This window comes from Dermacentor andersoni, chromosome 1 (assembly GCF_023375885.2).
Source record: "Dermacentor andersoni chromosome 1, qqDerAnde1_hic_scaffold, whole genome shotgun sequence".
Taxonomy (NCBI): Eukaryota; Metazoa; Arthropoda; class Arachnida; order Ixodida; family Ixodidae; genus Dermacentor; species Dermacentor andersoni.
In genome coordinates, this window is record NC_092814.1 from 392,756,148 (window position 1) to 392,778,778 (window position 22,631).

Here is a 22,631-nt window from a genome sequence, read left to right on the forward strand (position 1 = left end):
AGCGTGAAAGTAGCCCGCAAATGCACGCAAAATCGCCGCTTGACTGGCTGCTAGAGGCACTTTGCGTGTATTCGCGGGCTTCTTTCACGCTTGTGAAACATTTTTTATGTAGCACGTATGGAGCAACAGAAAGCTGTATCGGGAGTTTTTCATGTCGCTTTACACCCGCCGTGGTTGCTCAGTGGCTATAGGGTGTTTGGCTGCTGAGCACGAGGTCGCGGGATCGAATAATTTAATATTTTTTCATGTCGCTTTAAAATTTTCTCGTTGACTTTTCATCGAATTATAATATTTGAGAAGTTGATCAATTAATGAAGACTAATTATCAGAATAGGTGCAATAAAGAAAATAGTTTGGGAATCTCCAATACGGCAAATAACATTACCTTTGTTCTGTCCAGGTACGTGGCATTCGCATAAACTCCGGCTAAAGTTAGCTGGGACACTGTCTATAATGAAGAGTATAGTACTCAGAGCAGCCAATAGACCACGAAAATACTTTGTTGCAAAGAAATGGAAGTTCCATGTGTAATTACAGGGCGGAGGTTCGAAGGGCATAGCCATATACAGTCAGAGGTAAAGCGGCAGGGACTCAGGGCGGATGGACGGACGGCAGGAAGTTTTTCTTCGTTGTGTAGGCAAGAAATGCTTACGCATTTAAAACTCCGGCAGAATTTTTTTTTTAGATCTTCTTCACTTGGTTTCTAGGTGACTAGCCGTTGAGTGCGTGAGTAAACATGTTACTGTGGCTGTGCACAGACTACCTCCAAGACCTGATAAGCCATAGGGAATAATTGTGCGCTTTGCAGGTCAGAAATTGCGGCTCACCTGGATAGCCACCCGCCGTGGTTGCTCAATGGCTATGGTGTTGGGCTGCTGAGCACGAGGTCGCGGGATCGAATCCTGGCCACGGCGGCCGCATTTCGATGGGGGCGAAATGCGAGAACACCCGTGTGCTTAGATTTAGGTGCACGTTAAAGAACTCCAGGTGGTAGAAATTTCCGGAGTCCTCCACTACGGCGTGCCTCATAATCAGAAAGTGGTTTTGGCACGTAAAACCCCATAATTTATTTTTTTCCCCCTGGATAGCCAAGAAATGATCCCTGGGCGTAAGTGTTGTGCTAATATTCACGTGTGTAAACATGGCGACACGCTTATGAAGGGCTTTTTTGAGGCAGTCGAACATCGACATAACGAACCTTGATGTACCGAACTGTTTTCCTTTCCCTATCTTAGTTGCGTTGAAAGCCGTGTATTTTCTTTTGCGATTTAACAAAGTAATTTCCTGACACGGTTTCGATTCAAAGAAGTTTTCGGCCATCTCAAGCATGAACTTGGAGCCTGTATGCATTATTCATCTAGCAAAAAACAATGAAAATGTCGGCCCAAGCAAGAGTTATTTCAAACGTCTTTCTGCATGAAAAGTTTTAACGGCAAAACCGCCGTTAAATAGCGCGTGCGCGTACGCGGTAGGCAGGAAACACCACAGCGCAGGCACGTACCCAGGATTTTTTTTCGGGGGGGGGGGGGCAACCCAAGGTAACCTTTCTATGCAAATTAGGGGGGGGTGCCTTTAATAGTACAAATGTGAATAATGCCCACCATTCGCCATGAAAGCGCGTAAACCCGCAAAAGAAATGAAATAAGGTGTATTTTACAGGTACGCCTGTGCGATACACCTCTCCTTTATTGGCAAACAAAGAATCACGTCAAATAGACTCGCGCAGGAAAGAAGCGCAGGAAGAACACTGCCAAGAACAAGTAAAGAAGTGAAAGTGTAAAATAAAGATTACGTTAGTAGATTAGAACTTAAAAGAAACAGCAGTTTGCAAGAAAGGCACACGGACCGCGCGAGGTTGTGTTACTCCGCCAGCCAATCACAGAAGCAAACAAAATCGTCGTCATGCGGCCTTTTCAAAATGGCGTCGTACTTGATACCTCCGGAGCGTCTGCTGTTCTTGAATAGTCTTTTCATCCAGCAATTAGGTGTGCAACAGACATGGACCAAATGTATGGAGTCTGAGCATTTCACTCATCAAAAGTCTGCGGTGCAGTTCATTTCACTGCTGAATCCGTTTTAGTCATTAAACTGCACTGCCAACTGAAGTGAAACTTCACAACAAATAGCTGTCGCGAAGCAAGCATGTTATTTCAGTTCAATAAAGAATTAGGCATTCGCCATCCCACTATAATAGGCGAGGGAAAAGGTATAAAATTCCGCTCTAATAAATTTATTTTTTTAGTTACCGCCTTATTTGGGTAACAGAAAAAGTTTGAAGTACGAATTATTTGCAGTCTCGCGGAGAAACAGTGGCTGGCTCTTATGAGGGCGTGGGCGCGGCTTCATTGCAGACTTAAGTTGTATCCGATTAAAGTAGCGTTTTTTTAGTTAGCTCTGGAAAAAATATACAGAAATATATGTTTGCGGAACAATCACAGTTCTTTTGGATCCCTCGTTTACTGCTATAACAAGCAAAGTCCCACGGCCGACTCATATTGCTATTTGGGAATTTACGTAACGATGCATGGCCGCCACTCGCGTACAACTGCATATGGCGCAGGAAGCTGCGATTCTAAACGCACTGCGCCCACCGCGGCAGGTTAGAAAAACGCCTACATAAGCACAGCAGAGTAGTGGCTAGGTTAGGCGGCTCGAATGACAACTGTAGAAGCGTCATTCAGAACACACGGAATTGTCCTCCATTTCCGGCGGCGTTTTCTCTACTTTCTTTTTAAATAAAAAGATGTTGATCCATAAATATTTTCAAAAACAACGGTTAAATTTGTTAATTTTCGCTTTTCCTTCCTGTTTGGCTGTTGCCTTGGCTCTCTCCCTTAGTACATCGGTTGATTTCTCAAATCCTTGCGACCCTTGTTCCCAGTTGACAATTTTGCACGAAAAGAGCTGTACATTTAGGGAAAAACCAGACGAGTTAACGGGTGACAGTCATATTGCCTATGAGTTTAAGGGTTATTGCAGGGTTAGATGATGGACGCTGTCTCGCATTATTTTATTTTCCACCTTATCTAAGCGATATCACGGGTATATGGTTCCGAGCATCTGTCTGCGTCGCGGCAGATAAGGAAACACAAAGAAAACTTAAACGCAATTGGCATTTTCTCTGGCCGCAACTCATTCCACGTGCATACAGACCAGCTGACCACGAAGTGAATCCCTTTCCTGGGGTGCTATGCAGGATGCGCCGAGTTTGGCGAAACTCGGGATCTTCACGAGCTCTAGCGGCACCCCAAGATGAAAGCACAAATGGTACCGAGACACAGTTTACCCTTCGACAAGCCTCCAGTTTCATTGGTTTATCTAGATTCACTCTGGGTGGCTATCATTCCTTGGGCGTTGCCTTCTGGGCGGTCGACAAACTGGGGCTCACGTGATCATACCGTCGGTGCATGGTCGTGTCTTCTTTCACTTGTTTGTCGTTCCACCGAGTGCATTACACGCACAAGCAAGTTATAAAACAAATGCATTTAGTACAATATTATTAGTTACTCTACCGTGGTTCAGAAGCATTTTTAAGCTTACAAGATGTGCATTGAAAGCGTATTAGACTAATTTGTAATTTAGTACGCTTCGCATTATACCACGAGGGAACGCTGTGGTGGCGTCATCGCATCCATTCAGCGGGCGAGCATGGCGGCTAAGCATCGGAGAGGCCCAGTGTAAACAAACTCGTACAACGAGCTTGCAGTGCGCGACGTAGTGATCAGGCTCGACGATGGCCACTATTCCTTAGATAGTTCTGTTCCTCCGTGAGCAATCTTTCCGTGCACCCCGAAAAACTGCCAATAGCTTCGGTGATTTTACAGATCGTAACGCGCTCCTACTGTTCACGGTGTAATGCTGAAGAAACAACTTGTCCGGTACCGTTTCTGTGAGTGCACCGAGTTCCTCCACTCTGCGAGCGTCACGAATATTACATAGTATGTGCGAAAGGAAGATAGCCTATATAGCTACTATGTGACAAGGAGGTGGCGCCTACGATGGATCTCGCAAGCAACACAGTGAAGGAGACATCGACAAACTGCAGATAAGTATATTTTTACTGTTTCATATTTAGCATAATAATAGTGCACAGATTAAGTCACTTTCGTAGTAACGAACTGAATGTCCAGCAGTGTAAAAAAGGCATTGAGAACCAATGAGTGTTCGCTCTTTTACATGCACGTGGGCCCGCGAAAATTTAAAAGTTATCGCGTTTGCCCGAGCTTCGAAGCCATGCCACTCCCCCGAGTAGGCATATGTTATAGTCAGAAGCGTGGCGGAAAGCGAACTCGCACTACCTGCAGCAAAAAAGGCTAGGTCGGGGCATCATGCGTCTAGACCTAGAGTGAGTATTGGAAGGTTGAATAATATGGGAAAGATAAAGGTAACCTTCACTAACTTGGTGAGATAACAGAAATTCATAAGTGACCATCAGCCCGCAGAATCTATGGAAGAGTATCTTTCCCCAGGTGAAATCTCAATAGCAGGTACTGACATAAAGCAGGAAACCTATACAAAAATTTCTTGGGTTGAACAGCACATGGAAGGCATTACCGAATCGTGATCGCCACGTTACCAATATCCTCAAAAAAATTTAGAATAATTGCATTCTACTGGTTATGCAATATGCGACATAAAGCTGGAGGTTAACAAAGAAATTAATTAAATTTAGGGTTTAACGTGCCAAAACCACTTTCTGATTATGAGGCACGCCGTAGTGGAGGACTCCGGAAATTTCGACCACCTGGGGATCTTTAACGTGCACCTAAATCTAAGTACACGGGTGTTTTCGCATTTCGCCCCCATCGAAATGCGGCCGCCGTGGCCGGGATTCGATCCCGCGACCTCGTGCTCAGCAGCCCAACACCATAGCCACTGAGCAACCACGGCGGGTTTAACAAAGAAACTTGAGAAGTCGAGGAACCTGAGAAGTCAAGGAACTTGAGAAGTCGAGGACTGTGCAGAAAGCAAAGTAACAAAAATTGTTGGAAATAGCATTAAGGCAGGAAGACAGTGGCGTAGTAAACCGGGGCAACTGATTTGCTAGTCGAGATTAAGAAAAAAAAAATGGAGTCGGTGTAGAGGCCATGCACGTCTTCAATCGCTTGTTGCCAATTCATAACAGGCGATTACATAAGCGACAGAATGGATGTCAAGGAGACAGAACTGCAGCTGAGGATGGTAGAAAATTGCATAATGGGACAAAAATATGATGTTTGTAGGCATAGGATGCAATCAGCTCGCATAAAACTGGATTGTAGGGAGAGGCATTTGTTTTGTAGTGACCAAAAATAGGTTTGTGGTTTTGAAAGTAAAGACTCGTGAAGGTGCGGGACACCTCAGCTGCTGGCACAATAATCAACATTACAATTGGCTCTGAAAAAGACAACCCCAGTTATGAAAAATAAGGCAACGTTGTCCCGACACATTGTTTTATTATGCATACTACACTAAAGGCTTCCACAGTTAAGGGCGCTTAGTACCAATAGTGCAACGAGCATTTTTTTTTGTAAATAATGGTTTACATGCGGTTGACTCATTCCAACAATCCACTTTTTTTTTGCAGCAGAACAATCTCCTGCTGGAGGCGCTCAACCGCGTGGTGGCAGAAGGCGAGCACCAGGCACCTGCTCTTGAGAGTGTGGCAGAGGTCCAGAGGGCTGCTCTGCAACAGCAGTATCGGTGCCCTCACTGCTCTCCAGACAAGCCCCCAGCAGACACCTTATAAAGGAGCTTTCACTTTATTACTCAAGAGCATGAATAAAATTACTGCAGTAAACATTGTGCTGTGCGTATTAGGACACTTGTAACACGCACTTGGTGTCACTTCAAAATGGGCAAAAACGTAAGACAACCTGTGCCGCTCTTGGACCATGTAAATGAAAAACACTAATGCAGCATACACGTCACTGTGCTATTTGTTCTTTCTATGTGCAAGAATACAGTGCATGTTGATTAGCCACAAGGTGAACTGTGTGTGTAATTCACAATGAAAAGAGAGGAAACACAGCAGGAGTGTAATAATGCTATCACCTATAGACTGTCCATATGAATGCAACACTCCCCAATTCAAACGTGCCATTATATGCATGTTCGATACCACATATTTGCATGTACTAATTTTCACACAGCTTAAGCCTAGCTCACCCAGCATGGCTCACTTGTGATGTATCCGTTTCATAGGCCAAATAATTGTATACGTTGTCCTTTTGTGTTGTACGAAAAGCGGCATCCCCTACATTCGGATACAACTTCAGAAGACAGGAGACAGTCCAGATGACCAAAGCGCAGCAGCCGATTGCCTCCACGTCTAAAGAAATAGTCCCTCTCTAACGAGCCGGTATTGTGTGTCCGGCGGCACGACATCAGTCTTGAGTGCGTGCCCATTGGTGGAGGCTTGTGTTGAAGTGAAGATTCTACGGCCTCCTAAAATTGTATCGGACTATAGTATCACGTAATGCCTTGCACCGGTTGCATAGACTTTAGCAACTTGATAGCACGCAATGATCAGGAATAGAAATCTAATAAGGCATCCAAGCAAAGCTGGCTGGCCACACTTCCATTATGAGGGGCTGTAAAAAGGTTTCGCCAAATATTCCCATGACGTCCTTGAAAAAGACGCGGTGTTTGGCACTTTTTTAGAATCAATAACAGATTACAGTGAATGTTGTGTAACACGTCAAAACAAACTGAGCTTAGTTATCTGCACAGCATGTAATGGAAGCTTGTGCTTCACATAGGAAATAAACTGCTCTGTCCAGTACAATTGTTGAATCCGGTGTGGCAGCTATTATGTCAAGTGTCAATATACAAATTACACTTTTCAAAGGCCATTCATTTCACCATTATTTTTGTATGAAAGTTCTTTCAATCAGTGCTTGTATAAGATGAGCAGGTGGACTTGAAAACAAAGCTTTGTTTGCAAATCTTCAGACTTCCATAATTGTGTGGCAAGGCACTGGCATGTTGTCGAACAGCTCACACTTCCTCGGTCTGCACCAAAGAAGCCCAATGCTCTATTTGAAGTTGGATTGCGCAACAATTCGACAACACACAAAGAAGAGTAACATACACAGCAGAGTGTTCTGCTGTGTGTATTTCTCTTCTTTGTGTCCCGTCTAATTGTTGTGCAATTCAACTTCAAGCTTCTGTACCAATACACCCAGTCTTCAACCTCACCAATGCTCTAGTTATTAAGCCACTATGGCGCAACACAAATTAACTCTCCAAAAAATCGCAAGCATTAAATTTTGCAGCACAGGTGTATGCACGTGCCATATTCTTTACCACTAAACTCACAGGAATCAAAGGGGCAAGCATTAACCAGCCTTACTGCTGCCGTCACCATCACCATCATGACACCAATGGAAATACAATGCCACGTTTCAGTAAAGGGAGTGCCAGAGGGAAAGGAGTGACAGCGAGGCGCTTACAATAAAAATAGCTGTTACAAGACATGTTCAATGCCAAAATATGCTGCATGTCGCTCATCCTACTTTGACATTGCGGCAAGCTTTTACACGTTTGAGCACATTACAGTTTGTTCAATTATTGCTCTAAAGCTGTACAAAAGGTCTACTCGCTCTGCAATTTTTATTATTATCATGGCGGGCTAAAGACCCACTTTTCATTGGCATCTGCACCACACTTCTCCTGATATGTAATATGGCCTTGGTGGTTCATGACATCTTCACGCACACCGAGTTGTGCAGAGCATTGGATCTGTATTGTTCTACTGCTTAAGAATTAGAGCTCCATTATGAGACGAAAATGTATGATTTGTCCATCCAGAATAACACTTCCCCCCCCCCAAAAAAAAAAAAGATACGCTGAACCTATGGCACATGCATCAACAGTGAACAGAGCAAACACTCCGAATTATTTTCTTCATGCAAGCCAACACACTAAGATTCTCAATGCATTTTCATTTCGCCACAAATGCATAGGCACAACCGGCTTGGCGCAACATCCGCATCTCGCGCTGCAACGAAGACTCGTCTCCACAGACGACTCTTCGCCTAGCTCGTCACACAGCCAGCGCACTGAGGTCTTCGACAAGCGAAAATGCCGCTGAAACTCCACGTCGGTGATGTAGGTGAACGGGTCCAGACGGTCATACTGAAGCTTGCTGCCGCTGGATGCAATGACACAGGCTGCTGCTGCCGCCGCCATGTTCCCGAGTTTAACTCGGAGGGGGTTTCGCGATGTACGAGTTTAGCACGAGTTCGTCTGTCAATCAAAACCAGAGGTCACGCCCCGCGCGAGGCATCTAACTCTTGTGCGCCCACCCACCACGGTTGGGCCACGCCCAACTTATCTTTCGGCAACAGCGACGCGGTGCCGAGCTGAGAGGCATCAACAATATTGACCGCCGACATAAAACACGCACAACGCACTGTCATCGGTGATGTACTGAGCACCACTACCAAAAACGTAGCGTTGACTGTCGCTGGCTTATGCATATATATTCTCGGGCTGAGATGGCCCCACAACACGGTTTCATTGCCTGCATTGTGGCGACGTCGCGCACAGTAAATAATTACCGGCACGTCACTGTAGCTGCTTGCAAGGCATCGATGCGCCGAGGGGGACGACGATGCTGAGGAGTGCGTATCGCAGCAGTCGATTGAGATGGCTGCTTTGTCATCGGTGATGTATCGGAGCCACAGCGTCGTAAACACGATCAGCGTCCGAAAATCGCTCTCTCTTCTAGACACAGTGCAATGGCATTCCTTCATCACAATCACTGCGCACTCAACAGTTCCAACACCTTCTTGCGTTCGAAGACTCATTTCATAACAAGAGCCCTCACCTGCCAAAATGCGATTGCTGCGGTGTCGTTACGATATCCATCTGCGATCGCTGCTGGCTCCAGCAGAGGTAATCCGCAAGCACCTTTAGAGTGCACAACACACTCAAATACTGCGTACATGCGCTTAGAGGCACCTTCACTGGGCAAGCGATGACAAGCGATGAATTGTGTCGCTGGAAAGCACGCACTCTGTCGCAATGCATCGCAGAGGCTTCGCGCACAAAGATAAACTGGCACATTTTCACTGAACTGCTTCACTACGGACCATAAAATAATGTACCGCCATTTTGCAGCGACAGCCGTTGCTAGTGTCTCGTGTTTAGTGGGTTGAGCGGGAGCCTTGACAGTCTAGTGAAGCGCCTGCGATGAACAGCCCTACCGCGGCGCTGCGTTTTCATTCCCCTAACAGAGAAAGAGTGGTCATGATTGGCTTTATTGAGAATAGCACTGCAGCGCCCCTAGGCGACTTATCACCGTATGAACTACCTCGTGCGTGTGATCCTCTTCAATGTACCCGCTTCTAAGCTTTCGCCTCACTGTCTCCACTCGCGGCAAGAAGTGTAAAACTTAATAATTTGCTCGATCTCCGTTTTTCATGAGAAATTTCTAGCATTCAAAACTAAAAACAGATACGTAAAGAAACAAAAATGTTTGTCATTTTATTTGTCGTATTTTAACGTATTCGTTTGAGCGAAAGTGTAGGTGCAAGAATGCGCTGCATGAGCCCTGTTCGCATTCGATGGAGGATAGAAAGATAGTGCCCGAAAGAAGAGGCACGCCCTTGACGCGCCCGGGAAAGGCGTGGCAAGCGGCTCACGGCAAGTGTGCAGACAGACAGCGGGACAGTCACGGTATTGCTAAGTTGCGATAATCCGTTGATAACAATACGCGGCGCTCGCGCGTTTCGTTGTGCAGCCTTCTGCGCTTGAAACGTTGAAGAAGCGAGCCGCGAAGGGTGCGCTGATGTTGTTATACGCGGCTTTTTGTCTACATATTTTTTTGCCTGTAGCTTTTGCGCGTTGCACGCTATCTCAGATCACTGACTGCCGTCGAGCAAACTCGGGTAAAACTCGGGTGAACGAGAAACTCGGCGCATCCTGCATAGCACCCCTGGTCCCTGGATCAGTCTAAACGAAGAAGGTTGAACTAACGAAGCAACAACAATGCCCATGATCATTGAACAGACGGTGACAACTGAGTGCATCTCGAGTTAATCGCGCGGGCACCGAATTGATGAGGAAACGGGCCTTCACAACCCAGGAAACGCCGATAAGTACCGCCATACAGAAGGAGTGAAAAAGGCAGCAAAATGTTGACCGCCGAATAGCTGTCAAGTCTCAACATTGATTTGGCGGCGCTTTACGAATGTGTATGAGAAGTGGTGGCGTGGGCAGGGAGGGCGGGGGTGGCATGCGTCTTAAATTGGGGGGGGGGGGGGGGGGGGGGTACGCGGCTGCCGCAGCGCCATTTGCCGCATTGGTAAACAACTTGCAGAGGCCCTTGGGTACGCGCTGCCGCGCGCTGTTTTCTTCTCCGGGATCCGCTGCACCCCTGAAGGGACCAGGGTCACCTTGGCTGGGGCGTTAGTCTGCAGGGCCTTCTTGTAGGGTTGTTGCGAAGATAAGGAAGGAGAGCGCCTCTCTGGGAGGCGCACCGATGCCTCGCGGGATCGGGACCGAGACTTGGAGCGGGTTCGGAACTTACGACGGGATCTCGAACGGGTCTCCGACCGGACTTGTCTGGTCTCCTTCGTTGGGGCGCGCGACGTTCGGGTCTCCGCCGTATCTGTGGTAGTGGTCGGGTCGCTGGAGGGTTGGAGTCCACGCTGCTCTTTCTCGAGAGCTTTCCGCACCCAAGCTTTGTTCAGTGACTGCCTAGCACGCCGCGGGCAGTTTGGATCCGCTGTAGGGTGGGTCCCGTCACAGGATCTGCAGTGTGGGGTGCACGGATGTGACGGGGTGGGGTTGTCAGTCCCGCACGTCGTGCAAATGATCACGTGCGGCGTAGGACAGTAATCAGCCCAGTGGCCGAGCTTGTGACATATCTTGCAGACCAGTTGGCGGGGTCGATGGGGGTAGCAGCGGAGTTCTGCACCATAGAAACGCACGTAGCGAGGCACTTTAAGTCCTTCAAATGTTACCAACGCAACGTTGCTTTGACCCATCATTCGTGCTTGAAGTATTTGAATTCCACGAGCCAAAAGCTCATCCACTAGCTTGGAAAACGGTGTACCGGGCAAAAGGCGAGTAACAACTCCCTTGCATGAGTTGTCTGGGACCGCAAAATATGTTGTGATGGGATAGACCCGCTGACCAAGGTTCAGCTCCCTCACCTTGTTCAATGCGTCGGCTACGTGTGACTGGGGTGTGCTGATGATTGACAAGTTCTGCTGAGGTCGCAGTCGGAATATGATGTCCTGACGATCGTCGGTGGTCAAGCCGGCTGCACTCCATAAAGCACTGGCGAGTTCTGGGCGCGTCCACTTATCGAGGCAGAGTCCTCCGTGAGGCCGCAGAATTATCTTTTCATCGTGCAAAGGAAGTTGAGGCAGGTTGTGATTCCGACTGCGCTTGCGTACGGTAGGCTCGGAGGCGTCTGGAATGCCCAAGACGTTCTCGGAGGGTTGCGTCTTAGCGTGCGTTTGACGTATGCGTCGCTTATGTATGACTGTCTTCCAACAGCCACCTGTGTCGTCGTTAGTTTTGTCGTCGTAAATGTTCGGGGTAGCATCTTCCTCCATCCTTTCCCCGGTCGGAGTGTCTGCCTCTCGTTGTTGGGAGGGAAAATTGGCGACGATGGGATCGGCGGCCACTCCCGCGGTATCCACCCGCAACAGGCATGCCGGGCATTCCTATCAGGACATGGCATCCCGAGAGCGGCGCACCAAATTCTCAAACATATTCCGCAAAATACACCAACCACACCTCCCCGCATCCACTTACTCTGGACCCCTGATCATACCTCGCTGCCGGGTAACGAACGCGCACATGCGGTTGCCCGAGAAATTTCCCTCCGGGCGACCCGGCGTGGTGAGGCGACTACTTCAGAGTGGGGGGGGATCCCTTGCTCCGTTACAAAGACATACTCCGTCATTATACACGCATTCGTCGCACCCACGCCGCACCACCGCCGTCCTTCTCGCGGGAGGAAGCAGTAGCATTACGCCAGTTACAAACAGCAACTTTTCCAAATCTGGTCTCTCTCTCAATAAATGCTACCCACACTGTTATGCAGATCGTTGCCCTGACTGTGGCAGCTCGCCCACGATCTTCCACGTCACGATTGAGTGCACTGCAAACCTGTTTCCTCCCTTGCCAACTCTCCTTTACCCCCTAGGCAAAAAAGAGCTGTGGGACGATGCCCTCCGCGACGGACCTCCCGATGTCCTCCGAGCTGTGATACAACGGGTTCGAAACATCGCCGGTATCATCTTAGAGACCCTGGACTGAGGGTTCCTCCCACACTGCTCTCGCCATTCAAATATTATTAATAAAGATGTTTTACTCTCTCTCCAGTGACTCTAACTCGACTCTCTCCTCCGCGCTCTCTTGCGGCCTTCGCGACGCGACGGGAATACACGGAGCATTTTCTTGACGAGTAGCTCGATGGCTCGCCGCACGAGGTCGCTACCACCTCACCGTGTCTAAAACCGTGTCCGCGGCGAGAAGGCCCGCGCGGTGGTTATATACATCATTTTCTTGAGTCGCTCCTGTACCGATTGGTGACTTTCTTCTGCATACAACGTTCGTCAGACTTATCCTCTGATGCCCACGATATGAGTGTTAGCTTCCTCCCACCAACCCTGGTCTCTCTTTTTGTTGGCGCAGAATCCTCACCGCTTCTGTGCTTGACGGCGGCGTCTGAAGCGCCGATCCCTCACTTGCTGCCTATTGTGTGCCAGATTTTGCAGCTGAATTTGTGAGCTTTCTCCGTGGGATCGTTGCAAGCGTGAAAGCGTTTTCTTCTTACTGCCTCAAACGCTATCACTGTTGCCATGGTGTACTGTTGCGTGCCGTTTTGCAAATCGCAGCAGGGGAAGACACCCGGTGTTTCCTTTCAAGAGTTTCCTAGCGATGCGGAACTGTGTTATAAGTGGCGAAAAAACATTTGCCGTGAAAATCTCGTCATCAACGACAAGTCCGCATCAACTGTAGTCTGTAGCAAACACTTCAATGAACGCGAGTATGTTCCCGGATGCCGAATACGGAAGTTTCTTGCGGGAGCTGTACCGACCATTTTCGAACTCTATTTGTCCTACATGGTGCCAGTCGTGACCCCCGAGCTCCTGGAAATTTATCCAAGTGAAAAGCACAGTCACCGTTGCCTGCTCATGAAGATTTTGGTGCCCGGGACGAGGTAACCGAGGAGAGACTAAGTGCTTCAACACAACGAGTGGGCTTGGTGACTGTGCCAGTGCACGGACCACTAATCAGTTCACTCTGGCTATGCAGATGGTTTACTGCGTTGTGCGCCTGCTGCTGCCTGCACTTGCGCATGCGGCATCGCAAACCACATCGGACTGCGGAATCACCGATCCTGGAAGCTACGGACCCACTGCCCGGCTCCTACCTGTCGGCAGGCTGCAGTTCCTGCCTAAGCCGCATGGGGCACGCTGGACAGCGGAACTCTCCAAAGCTTGGACTGCCGCATCATCGTCGACAGCAACGAGTCTACCAGCTATAAAGGAACAAGCACCTTCGGCGCAATCCTGTGGGCTCGGTGACTGTGCCAGTGCACGGACCACTAATCAGTTCACTCTCGCTATGCAGGTTGGTGAACCTTACGTTATGTTTGCAAAAAAAAAAAAAACGAGTAATTATTTCCTGGTACAGCTACCGAGCCCACGGTACTGTGTTACTATTATTGCTGAATGTGTTGATGTAATGCACTCGCTACTACTCCAAGCTGGAGATATTGAATCTAACCCTGGCCCTTCTACTGAAGCCCTTCTCGCGGAATTGCGTAATCTGACTAACGGCCAAGCGCAGGTAATTGCAGAAATACAAGGCCTGAAAGCTCAACTCGGCAATACTGACAAAACAATAGGGAAATTGAACGAAAGACTAACAGATCTCGAAAATCATTATCAGGCATTGGTACCTCTGCGGAAAGAAATTGAAATCATGCGCATTGGCACAGAGCGCACTGCCTCTCGAATTTCGGAGCTGGAAGCCCGTATGGATGACGCCGAGAACCGTTCGAGGCGAAATAACCTAATCTTCTACGGCATCCCCGACCCCTCCTCCTCGGAAACATTCGCAGAGACAGAGCAGTTGGTCGCAAATCTTTGCCGGGATAATTTACAGTTAACCTTGGAACCAAGGGATATAGAGCGTGCACATCGCCTCGGCCATCCCGCAGCTGGTCGCTGCCGGCCCATAATAGTAAAGCTTGCATCACACAAGACCAAAGCTGCAATATTGTGAAATGGCCGGATGCTTAAAGGGACAAGTTATGGCATCGGTGAGGATTTCTCGCGCCCAGTCCAAAATGCCCGTAAACAATTAATTGCTTTTGCGAAAAGCAAGAACAAGCCCTTTTCCGTCCGTTTCAAAACTCTGTATATGAACCAAAAGCGTTACGTCTTTGATGACAAACCATGGTTTACGAAAACATTAAAAAGGCTTGAGAATAAAAAGAAACGTCTATTCCGGGTTGCAAAGGTTAGAGATCAACCAAAAGCATGGGAGAAATATTATGAAGGAGATAAAAACTACCTTTCTACTCTACATCAACCAAAGCACTCTTTTTACCACTTAGAATTGCCCAAGCTACTAAAAACTAATCCCAAACAGTTTTGGAAAACACTGAAAGACGACGAACAGCGAGAAATCGTTCTCACCAGTGACCTGAATGAAAGGATTACGGACGTGGATTGTGCGAACTTGTTCAACACCACGTTCGCTACTGTCTTTTCTGATGAAGGGACTGCACCCCCATGTTTACCTTTGCTTGACTTTCATTGTGACATGCCAGCGATAAATTTTCGTGAAAAAGGAATTTCATCCATAATAGCAAATATTAAATTGTCATCTTCTGCTAGAATGGACGAAATTAATACCAAAATCTTGAAAAACACCAAACACAACGTCTCACTTTATCTCACCCTAATTTTTTCACAGTCACTTTCTCCAGGAGTTATTCCAGACGACTGGAGGACAGGGAAGGTCGTTCCTGTTTTCAAGTCAGGTAGCAGAAATTCCCCACTAAATTACCGCCCTATCTCTCTAACAAGCGTGCCCTGTAAAATCATGGAGCATGTGATCTACTACCACATAATAAATTTCCTTGACAGTAATCACTTTTTCCATCCTTCACAGCATGGCTTCCGCAAGGGGTTGTCATGTGAAACACAGCTTGCAGCTTTTCTACATGACATCCACACTAACCTGGATTGTAACATACCGACTGACGCGATCTTTCTTGATTATGCTAAAGCGTTTAATAAAGTGCCTCACCAACGATTACTTGCGAAACTCTCCCCGCTAAATTTACATCCTACTGTCTTAAGATGGATTGCAGAATTTCTTACTAATCGATCGCTGTACGTTGTTATAAATAACCACCTATCCACACCGGTTCCAGTAACATCAGGCGTCCCCCAGGGATCGGTTCTTGGCCCGCTCCTATTCTTAATCTATATCAACGACTTACCTTTGCATGTATCCTGTAATATGCGCATGTTCGCGGATGACTGCGTTATCTACCGCACCGTACTTAACACTTCGGATCAGATAACCCTACAAAGTGACCTTACTAATATTTCAGAATGGTGTACCACTTGGTTAATGACACTAAACGTTAACAAATGCAAAAGCATGTCGTTCAGCCGCAGCCATAACCCTCGGACGTTTGCATACACAATTAATAATTTCGCTCTTGAATCAACTGACACTTTTAAATACCTCGGTGTCACTGTATCAGACGACCTCAACTGGCGTACGCATGTGCATACCATCATTTCAGCTTCTAACAAAACTTTAGGTTTCCTAAAACGTCATTTACGGAAAGCCCCAAATCACGTAAAATTACTTGCCTACACATCACTTGTACGACCGAAACTAGAATACGCCTCAGCAGTCTGGAATCCGCATCAAGCATATCTCATCGACGCTCTTGAAGCGGTGCAAAACCGCCCAGCTCGATTCATCCATTCGTCGTACTCATATGACGTAAGCGTCACGTCACTGAAATCACTATCTGGGCTTCCGGACCTCGTTTTACGTCGGCGCATCGCTTCCCTCTGTCTTTACCACAAATTCTTTTACAGTCCTATCCTTCATCAAGCACCATATATCACGCCCGCAGCGCGCATATCATACCGGACGAGCCACTCGCTGCAAGTTTCACGACCACGCTCACGAACATCAATATTTTTAGCCTCGTTTTTTCTTCGCATGGCGGCAGACTGGAACGGCCTCCCCGCTGCCATTGTCGACATAATCTGCCCATCCGTATTTTTACAACATGTTACTGACCATCTCCAACTACATTGTACATGATTTTTCCTTATATGTGTGGTTTGTATTTACATACGTGTATGTTGGTCTACATATATAGGCTTTGATATGTGTAAATACATGTGTGAATATACTTGATTATGTATACTATGTATGTGTATATATATGCGTGCTTGAACTTGAACTTTACTTGAATAGTGTTAATTCGAATCTTGTACCCACCCCTTATGTAATACCCCTGAAATGGGGGGTCTTTAAGGAAAATAAACTGAACTGAACTGAACTGAACTGAAACCGACAGTAACGACGCTCACCGAGCTAGTGGCTACCTTGTCATGATCAAAAGGCTTCGGGCTCAGGTTGCCTACAAAGGGGTTCCTTTGTTCACTTTATTGCACGAACAGGACAAAAGTGGACTACACTATCCAAATCGCGTGTTCTTGGCACTTTTGGACAAAACTGTGGCTTTCTTCGAAACAGCTGCGAAGCACCCTCCGCGAACGACAGTGCACAAAGTGCTGCAACTTCTCGTTACACCATACTTTGACCAATCGCCCATCTTGAAGTGCCCAGAAGATGTCGGCATTGGTCAGACGAGGCGCACAGCTGGTGTGATTGCTGACAAGTTTGTCCGACTACTTATAGTAAATTACACAAAGATTATAACGGAAAAAAATGAGAAACCAGTTGCTTATGTACACGGTCGTCCACTTTCAATTTGAACACGGCTTCGGGCGGCCGGCGACGCCGGCGTAAAACCCCTTGATAATTTGAAAGTAGCGACACTCTCCTCCTCACGACTCTTTCCTCCTCGATTCTCCTCGCCCGCCGGCTGGGCACGGCGCGCTTTTCCTCCTGGGCTCCCGCGGACGGGCCGCAGGATTCTATGGAGGCGTGTTATTTTGGGCCAGTTGCGCGCCCCAGTGGGGTTGAAAATATTGAGAAGTGCTAATAACAGCATCGATAATGCTGGAGGCAACGTTTATGAGGAGATTGGTTTTTCTTAAAGCAGTATGAACGGGGTATACCGATGTAAAGGGAGCTTTGAGGCGAGTTCTATACTCCAGACAATTGTTCTGCAACATGATCAGATGCTTTACTTCGTGCGTCTGATCTAGTATTGCTTGTGACACATGCCTTTGTGTGTGGCTTATTAAGCGAAAGCCTTAGACCTCTGTTTCAAGGTCCCGTTGTGAGCTAACGAAAATATCACGCGACCGAAGGAAGGCGGGAAGCTAACCAAAGCATGTGCAGCCGCGTATAAGAGATGATTAATGAATAGCAAAGTAATGACTGATTAGTGATTGGATTAAGATGAATTCGGGTGTATTAAGGAGGATTAAGGTGGATTAAAGTCGATGAAGGTGCATTAGGGTGAATGAAGGTGGATTAAGCTGCATAAAGGAGGACAAGGTTGGATTAAGGTCGATGAAAGTGGATTAGGGTGGATGAAGGTGCGTTGAGGCGCATGAAGGACGAATATAGTGGATTAGTGTGGATTAAAGTGCATGAAGAAGGATAATGGTGGATTAAGAAGGATTGAGGAGGATTGTGGTGGGTTAGTGTGAATTAAAGTGAATGGAGGAGGATTAGGGTGGATTAAGGAGGATTAGGGTGGACTAAGGTAGATGAATGTGGATTCGGGTGGATTAAGGTGAATTGAGGCTGATTATAGTGAATTAGGGTGGATTAAAGTGAATTAGAAAGCATTAGGGTAGACTAAGGAGGATTAAAGTGCATTAAGGGGGTTAGAGTAGATTAAGGTCGACGAAGGTGGATTAGGGTGCATTAAGGAGGACTTTCATGGATTATGGTGGATTAAAGTGAATGAAGGAAGATTAAGGTCGATGATTGTGCATTCGGTGGATTAATGTGCATTAGGAGGATTATGGTACACTGATTGGTCTTAATACTGAATGAACCCTAATTTACCTTAGTCCACCCTAATTCACCTTGATGCTCCTTCATCCACCTTAATACTACCAATTTACCTTAATACAACCTAATCAACCTACATCGCCCCTAATGCACCTTAGCCTACCCTATACGTTCCTAATCCTCCTTTATCAACCCTAATCCATTATAATCTGCCTTAATCCTCCTTCTTCCACCTTAATCGTTATTCATGCACCTTAATCCCACTTAATCCTGCTTAATAGTCCCAATCTGCCGTAATACGCCCTAATCCACCTCTATCAAACCTAATCCATTCCATGGTTCATAATCCAGCTCAATCTACGCTAATCCGCCCTAATCGGTCTTAATCCTCTTTTATGAACCCTACTTCACCTTAATCCATACTAATTGACCTTAATCTTCCTTTATCCACCTTAATCCTCCCTAGTCCTTGTTCATGCACCCTAATCGGTCTTAATACCCTTTCATCAACCCCTCACCTTAATCCTCCTCCACCCACCTTAATCTTTATTCATGCATCTTAATCCTTCTTAATGCACTCTAATCAACCTTAATCTTCTTTAATACACTCTAATAAACCTTAATCATCCCTAATCCATCTTATGCCAATCACTAATGATTCATTAATTACCTTGGGTAATCATTCTCTTATACAGGGTTGACATGCTTTAGGTCACCTCTGGCCTTCCTTGGGTGACGTGATACATCCAGTTTACAACGCGATTTTGAAGCATAGAGATCTAAAGGCTTTCGCCTTAAAACTTAAAAAAAAAAACTCAATGTTGACTAGCTAACGCTCGTCACCTGCAATACCACGGGTATACTTGCTACTAATTTTTTCAGGGCGCAAAGCAGAATCTATACTGCTCCACTTCCGACTGACTAACAACAGTTAGCAGCGTGCAAGGTGATGGAGCCACCCCAGAATATTAAGCATACTGAGGACAACCGCAACAAAAACGCCGGTGAGCAGGCCGGAAGAATGAAAAAAAAAATGCAGCATTACGGGATGCTTTGCTCCGAGCTATAAGAAAGACGCCTCAGCTCGCAAACAACGCTGTTCTTTGTCGGAACAAAGTTCTTTCGGCCAATGTCATGCAGCCACTGCTTCCTGCCCAAGCCGTCACGCTTTCCTTGTGGTATCACAAAAATGGCATCGCCATCTTCAGGCTTCTTGTTGCAGTTATATGCCCAACAGCCCCCCATAGCGCTAGCACATAGAGCAGGAAACACAGCGTACAACGTTCGCTAAGCCGAGCTAAAGCGCCGAGCCAGCCGTGCTCAGGAGGAAAATGGCGTGAACGAAAAAGAAAAACACAAGCAAAACTCAAGATCCGCGCGTTTCCAAGGGCAACGGCAGGGAGACCAATCGACGTGCAGAAAAACAGGGGGGCAAAACTGGTTGCCGCGGGGGAACGCGCAAGGGGCGAGGAGGATGCGAGGAGGTCGCGCGGCGGCGGCAGAGTTCAAAGAGTGTCGCTACTTTCAAATTATCAAGGGATTTCAGGCCGGCGCTCCGCGGAGCGCCGCTCGTGGGCGCCGGGGTAACTAACGCGCCGGCGCATTGGCAGCCCCAGGCGTGGCCTCAGCCGCGTCGTCTGCTACAGCGCACAAGAACACACTAGTGCTGCACGGAGGAAGGAAACTCAGGAGAGGCTCTGACGTCACTCTTTGTGAAGCGAAAGTGAAGCCGGAAGTTGGCGTTGCTCATGGCGTTGCTCCGCCTATCGGGCCAGCTCTCCTCTCTTGTTTACATTTCTCGTGAAACCACGCTGCGCTGTGCGCGCAACCGTGCTGCCCGGACCCGCGCGCTCCGCAGCAATACTAAACAATTGTTAGCACATTACCATGATTCCGCCAAAGAGGGCAAAATGTCCCGCGGATATTCCTTCGTCCGTTACCATTGCCGTGGCGCGGTACATTCCGTACAGCGTTGCATGCGCGTTCATTTCACGAACTTTAGTTCCTCCTGTCCCACCTGGCCACAGCAACATACGGTAGAGCACGGGCCAGATAACGCAGCGAAATAAAACACGGAGACCAACGTAAACCTGCCCACACGGTGCCTTTGTCACGGTACGAAACCTACGGAGCAACACGTGTGAGCGCACAGAACAATAACGAAGCCGCCATTGTGGCCTGAAAGGCGGGGCCACTACAGCAAAGAAATAAAAAAACAGCAAAACAAAGGAGAACCTACTACGTCATTTCCTCCACACTTTCCTCCTAGCGCGCGGAGGGGGTAGGGCCTCTCCTCAGTTTCCTTCCTCCATGCTAGTGCTGGCACGCTGTAACAGACGACGCGGCTAAGGCCACACCTGTGGCTGCCAGTGCGCCGGCGCGTTTACCCCGGCGCCCACGAGCGGCGCTCCGCGGAGCGCCGGCCTCGCCGGCCGCGCGGAACCGTGTTCAAATTGGAAGTGGACGACCGTGTACATAAGCCATCAAGAAAATATTTCATGAATTAATGTACATGACGTGAAGGTTGTTGGTACCAAAACGTACAAGAGTGCACTGTATTGATCAGTAAATAAATACTTTGTGCCTGTAAAATGTTTGTTAGTTGTAGCCTCGTAGTATCTGTACCTCTCTTATAATTGAAGTGCGTGCACTGAAATAATAATTTGCCCTAAGTAACGACAAATGTGGGTATCGGCTTAACCTTTCCAGCGTCGTCTGCTACAGGTTTACGGCTTGAAGCAGAAGCTGTAAGCCATTTCATTCACATATGAAGCTATGACGTTGACTACTGGCACTGAATATAATGATTAAGCTTAAACATTCGAGACAAGTTGGGTGCGGCAGCCGACCTTACGCAGATGTTACTCGTATGCTGCCAGCCGGAGCGCATCTGTGAATGCGCTTTGCGGAGGCGGCAGCGGTTAGAGTCACTGGAAATTTTTTCCAGTGACTCTAGCAGCGGTTAGGGTGCCTCGATGCGCGCGCCCTCTCGGAGGGTGGAGTCATTCTGTGAAGGGGTCAGTGCCGCCTTCCGACCGCCGGCCGCCATTGCGCTCCCCACATTTTGTTACGGTCGGTCGAGAGAGGCACGTGCACGGCGTTTTCTGGTCCGAAATTCGCGGGCGTTGCGTGCTCCAGTGCACGAACCACTCACGGAATGACTGGAAGATGTTCCGATTTCCTAAAGAATTGAACAGACGACTCCTCTGGCTGGTTAAGGTCAAGCGCGACAAGTGGCAACCCAATCAAATCCTGATCAAATTACTCATGCCCAGTGCACAACTACGTGGCTTCTATAGATAGCAGCAACCACCAATTAATTGTCAGTCAATCAGTCATGATGAGTCGTGACATGACATGCTTGTCATGACCATACATGCGTCACGCGTTGTCATAGGTTTCATCGCCCCCACGCACAAACACACGGGCCGGTCGTGTGTGTGCAGCGTAAGTTATGCCATTTTGCATTCGTAGTTATTCGTTCATTTCTGTGCCTTTTCCCGTAGCGTGTTCGTCTTGTATTCTTGATATCTGGCACATATGCATGCATGTGTAACTCGTTTATTTTTTAATCGCTTGTTGCACATTGGCTGCAAGAGCGTCAAGATGTACAGTACGCGTACGTTGTTCGCTCTTTGTGACTCGCCCCTCGTACAATTTGATTTTGTACAGCCGCCCTGATTTTTAATAATATAGCGCGAGCGTCGACTGAACTGCTGGTGAGCGCCTTATAACGGCGATAAGCGTGCAACAAGGCGAGAGTTCGCGCACGAGCAGGAAGAAAGGGCGTCGTCTGCTACGCTGTTCCGATCATGAGGACACACTCCCTGCCACAATACCATTTCGCAAAAACACGCCAGGCAGTAGAGCACATGCGCATGAATAAAATGCGACAGTGAGACGTGATGCCGTCTCTTTTTTGCTAATACGTCGGCCGTGCTGGCTAAGCAGATTGAAGATAAGAGAAAATAAAAAGAAGGAAACGCAGCAACAGATGGAAACGATTGCCTGGATCACGATAAAAGACGCACCGAGCAGCTGTTTAATCGGTATTTCAGTGTCTAGAGGGTATAAAAATTGCACCGCAGCTTTCAAACGTGCCCTTCCGCGGAGAGTGCCTCCTTGCGAGTTACCATTTTTCGGTTTTTGTGGCTCTGGACCAAGGCCCACTTATGCCGTCTTTTTTTGTCTTAATTCAGTAAAGTTTACTGACTCACTCCTGAACTACTTGGAGAGCAAAGACACGGAGCCACGAATGGTTGCGCTTTCCTTTTTGTTTTCTGCAAGAAGATTGCCGTTTCCTGCATGCGTCACCTGAGCTGGAAATCGTAGTCGTCAGATTAGGAGCGATGAGTGCATTGAGAAGCGTGGTGTGTATAGGAAAGTTTTTTTTTTTTTTTGAGGAGAGGAGGGGGTAGAAAGGCATAGTTGCATGTATCCGCGGAAGTTATAACTTTTATTTGCATGGTGGATTTTAGAAC

General features: G+C 47.6%; 1 pseudogene; it reads left to right on the forward strand.

Annotated features, from left to right (window-relative positions):
• Positions 1-12,984: 12,984 nt before the first annotated feature.
• Positions 12,985-20,901, forward strand: LOC126518547 (uncharacterized; annotated as a pseudogene).
• The last annotated feature ends 1,730 nt before the right edge of the window (positions 20,902-22,631 follow it).